The sequence below is a fragment of the Manis javanica genome, chromosome 8 (genome assembly GCF_040802235.1).
Source record: "Manis javanica isolate MJ-LG chromosome 8, MJ_LKY, whole genome shotgun sequence".
Classification (NCBI taxonomy): Eukaryota; Metazoa; Chordata; class Mammalia; order Pholidota; family Manidae; genus Manis; species Manis javanica.
The window spans coordinates 83,295,449-83,300,718 of NC_133163.1; the positions used below are offsets into that span (position 1 = coordinate 83,295,449).

Genomic DNA, 5,270 nt, shown 5'->3' on the forward strand with positions numbered 1-5,270 from the left:
CTAGAAGAAGAGAACAAGGCAAGATCTTAAATAATGTTATTATTTATATAATAAACTGTAAGGGCCCAGGGAAGCTGTCTCCAAATGTGCCACAATGGCATATTGATTACTTTGAATTAAAATGACTGGAGAAACCCCTGGTGCAAGAGGGATACTCTGACCCTCCTCTCTCACCCTGAAACCAGGAAACAAATCTTCTCTGTGAAAGGTACCCTCCTTGAACTAGGAGGTACAGAGACGTCTTTATCATCAGACATAGGGAATTTAGATCCGGGAAGACTGCATAAACAAATCTTGCTATTTTTTTTTTTTTTTACTAGTTTACTACTCCAGGCCAAATGTTATTTAGAAATCCTTACTAATTGAAGACCCCAAACATAAGTTTTCTCTGTCCTTTTAATTTATCACAGATTTATTGTCTCTGTCTAAAATGTATAAAAACTGACTGTCTTGGTCATTTCTTTGGGTGTTAATTTTCCTATTGGGCCTCCATGTGCACATAATTAAACTTTGGCTTTTTTCTCCTGTTAATCTGTCTCTTGTCAACTGATTCCTAGACCAGCTGGAAGAACCTTGAAAGGCAGAGGAAAATTATTCCTCCCCAAGAGAACAAAAGATGAAAAACCAGGAATGACAAAAGGAGGAGTTTGAGAATTAGGACTACCAGGAAGGGTTCACTGTCGCTAAGGATGGTTATGGTGATATCATAGTTACTGAATTCTTGCTATGGGTCAAATACTGTTCTAAGCTTTCTACTCATGACAGTTTTTGAGGCCAGTCTATTATTACTCCAATTTAACAAATAAGTGGACTTAGACACAATAAGATTAAGTAACTTCTCTAAGGTCAATGTAAGTGGTAGGGCAAGTGATTAAGCTTAAACCCAGCAGTCTGATTTGTGATTCATCATTTTAAAACAATTTTTTACATCTGTTTCTCCAGAAATTAAACCCAAGAAGGAAAATGAATGAATCAATTTGAATAAACTATATAGTTACCCAAATTCAGATATTCGGAGGTGATTAACAGGGTTGATTTTTATTTTAAATTCTAGTTCTTTGTTATCTTGTAGAGAAAATTTCACTTGCCTTTAAGAGCAGACTTCACTGCGACAGGAAATATTGGGGATGACATTAATTCTAAGTCTGGAAACTTAAAAAAAGCAAACTCTCACGTGAGCTTTTGTTTAATCACTTCATTACACAGCAATACGTAAGAATACTGTTCTGCAAACACTGATGTCATGATATTTATTTCCCAGATTTTTAGGCACTTTTCTATTGTCAAGTTATTATTCCAACACCTCTTAACAAGGAGTCTAACACTGTATTAGGTGGCATTTATGTATCTGTAGGGTATTAGAGAGTTAAAGCAGTATCAGACTAGCCTGGATATATTAAATGAATCTTGGAATTGACTGGTTGATACAGATGATCTCTAAAGGTTCATCTCAAATATTATAATTCATATATATAAAGCACATATTAAGTGTATGTTATTAGGCTGATGTTGGGTACCAGGCTGCTGGAAGAAGCAGATGCCAATTTCAATAAAAAATAATAATAGCATGTAAAGGGATTAATGATCAACATAAACAAGACCCATTGGAGCTGAGCAATTCAGAAGAATTTAAACAGAGGATGATTATTCTTGAAATCCAAATTTGAGGCTAGAAGGTTAGGTACAATGAATATCTTAAAGCACATAGGATAAAGATGATAACATAGAAATCATGAAGGGAAACAAAACAGGGATGATAGATTCAGGAGTCATTACATGTAAAACAATTAGAAGTTCCAGAAAGATAAAAGGGAACTTTTTTATTATGTGTGGAAAGGAGAAGAAATAGGGGGGAGTATTTTAAGGGTCTCGTTTTAATTAGTTTGGGGAAAGTATAAAGGAAACAGAACAGATTGGTAGGGAAGATAGTTGACATGTTGAAGTAACAGTAGAGGAATGTACTGGAAAAGGGATGATAAACATGAAAAAAAGGATAGAATAGTTGGACTCCATGGTAACAGGGGGGTTATGAAATGAATACTTTTAATCAAACCAGCAAAAATTAAATATGAAAAATTACTACTTTTTGCTGATGACATTATTATAAACCTAGACAACCTGACATTTCATTAAAAAACTATTACATCCAATGACAGAATGTAGTAAGATGACTACATATAACAGACAAAAAGAAATTATTTTTCTTCATTCTAGCAAAATCTAGAAATGACAAAGAGAAAAGATATTCCATTCATAATGCCAAGAAATAAAACTATAAAATATGTGGGAATAATTTTAACAAATAAGGCATAGAATGAATATAAAAAATTGGCAAAATCTTATTGAAGGTCATGAAATAAGGTTTGAATAAATGGATGGGTATATTATGCTCTTAATGAGAAGACACCATCAAAATAGTGTTGCTTCATTAAAAGTTTATACATAGATTCAATGCAATTCAAATAAGAAGACCAGTGGAATTTTTTTGTGGGATTGGATAAAACAATCTTAAAGTTTACATGGAATAATATATGCTCAAAAACAGCTGAGAAAAATATGAAAAATAAGAACAGTAAAGGAAGAACTTGCTTTATCAGATATAGTGACACATTGTAAAGCCACTGGTGTGAAATACTCTGATATTTCTACAGGAATAGATGAATACGTCAGTGGAAACAGACCCCAAAATAAGAGAATTTCATACAATGCAAAAATGGTAGTTAAATTCAGTGGAGAAAGAATGGGCCATTTAACAAACAATGCCACTACATTTCTGTTCACCTGAAAGAAATTAGCAATAGACTTATATTTTAAGACATATACAAAAATGATAGAGCACAGTCTTAAATAGAGATAAAAAAAATAATAAAATATTGAAAGAAAATCCAAGCATGTGCACAGGTGATCCAGGAGCAAGGGAGATCTAAACTAAGACTAAACTCAGTTTCTATGAAAGAGTAATACCTGTATTTAACCACACAACAACGAAAAACTTGGGTGTAGACAAAGAAACCATAAATAGAATTAGTGGATAACTGATTTAGAAAAAAGTATTTAACAAATGACGAAAGCTTAATATAGTTTTATATAAAAAGAACTTACAAATTGAGAAGAAAAAGACAGCACAGTGGGAAATGGGAAAAAACATGAATAGACAATTCGCAGAAGAGCAAATCCAAATTGCAAGAAGGTTCAAGTTTATTGGTTCTCAGTGAAATGAAAGTTAGAGTTAACAGTGAGCTATCACTTTAAATCTACTTACCGGAAACAATTTAAAAAGTGTTAACATTTAATTTTGTGGAAATATGTGTTGGGATAGCCTTTTTGGAAACAATAAGGCAAAACTACTAAAATTAAAAATAACACATAGTTAAGCTACTGATTCCACTCCTGGGAACCGATGATACAGAGGAAAAGCATCAGTACACAAGGATGTATGTATAAGGATATTTATTTTCAGCATTATCTGGAGGGGCCATAAAACTAGAAACAAGGTAAATGCTTATTACTTCATAAATAAATTATGGTCTATCCACACTGTGAATATTAGGCAGCCATCAAAAGGAATAAATCAGAGCAACTTCTAGACAGTTTCTGTTGCCTTTTTGCACATATTTCCATTTTGTGGCATATTTCAGTATAGAAACTAGAAAGTATAATTCTACTTCCTGATGCACCTCTCCTTAAATTCTTAGGTGACTACATTTCCTTTCCTAATTATGTGCTGAAGACCAAACTAAATTTGAGGGACATGATTAAATGATACCAAAGGTCTAGACATGGAAAAATGCCTGGTGCTGGCTGGCTGTGATCCTGTAGTATGTAAACTCTAACTTTGTACAGCAAGGTGATTGTTAGTTTTGGACATTTATTTAACTCTATAGCCAGGACTGCCTTTTCAACTTAAAAATTATCCTTTTCTCCCTCTTATGCTCTTATTCAAAGCCAGCCTAGAATACAAAGTTGATGGATGGAGGAAATCACTCTATGGTGTCTGACTTTATGTTGCTGGGACTCACCAGTTCTTGGGAGATTCAGATTCTTCTTCTTCTGTTTTTCACAACATTTTATATAGCAAGTATGCTTGGAAACCTTCTTATTGTGCTCACAATCGTCTCAGACCATCACTTACATTCCCCTATGTACTTTTTGCTGGCAAATCTCTCTATCATTGACACAGGTGTTTCCAGCATTGCAACCCCAAAGATGATTTATGACCTTTTCAGAAAACATAAAGTCATCTCCTTGAAAGGGTACATTACTCAGATGTTCTTTATTCACACTGTTGGGGGTACAGAGATGGTGCCGCTCATAGTCATGGCGTATGACCGATACACTGCTATCTGTAAGCCCCTCCACTACCTGACCATCATGAGTCTAGAAATGTGTATTTCTCTTTTGGCTGTTGCTTGGACCATTGGACTCATCCACTCTGTGGCCCAACTGGCTTTTGTTGTAAACTTACCCTTTTGCGGTCCCAACAAAATGGATAGCTTTTATTGTGACTTTCCTCGGTTCATCAAACTTGCATATATGGACACATACAGACTGTAGTTTCTGGTCACTGCCAACAGTGGTTTCATCTCCATGGGCACCTTCTTCATCTTGCTTGGGTCTTACATCTTCCTTCTGGTCACAGTTCCCAAACACTCTTCAGGTGGTACATCCAAGGCCCTCTCCACTCTCTCAGCTCACATCACCGTGGTGGTCTTTTTCTTTGGTCCTTGCGTTATTGTCTATGTGTGGCCATTCCCTACCTTACCCATAGATAAATTTTTAACTGTCTTTGATGTCCTTACCACTCCTTTTATGAATCCTATTATCTATACATTTAGAAATAAGGAGGTGAAGGTGGCAATGAGGCGATTGCTTGTTAAGGTTTTAAGCTTCAGGAAGACTTCTTTCATGCACAGCCCAAGAAATTCAGCTTCATCTTGACTACTCTTGGAAATCAATCTTTTTACACTTTTCACATGTCTTTTCAGCTTAGTTATTGATTTCAATATCCACTGTGAAATCTCTAAAATAACTCTGTTCTGATCTAGTCAGTTTTTCATCGGGACCCTGAAAATTTTGAGGAGGGAATTCAGCCTTGGAATGTAGTGTCTTTCCTGTTTATTGAAGATTGGTGAAGGCTGAAATTCTACATACTGGGCACATTTTTCCACTAAGAGAAAATGATGGATACCTTTCTCTTTGGTAATGATTCTCAGAGACATAGCTCTTCTAATCTACATGTGTATCAACATTCATGTTCTCTGAGTTTCTCA

The 5,270-nt window shown here is 35.0% G+C and overlaps 1 pseudogene; it reads left to right on the forward strand.

The window, feature by feature from the left end:
* The first annotated feature begins 3,963 nt into the window (after window positions 1-3,963).
* LOC108405946 (olfactory receptor 4F3/4F16/4F29-like) lies at window positions 3,964-4,938 on the forward strand (annotated as a pseudogene).
* The last annotated feature ends 332 nt before the right edge of the window (window positions 4,939-5,270 follow it).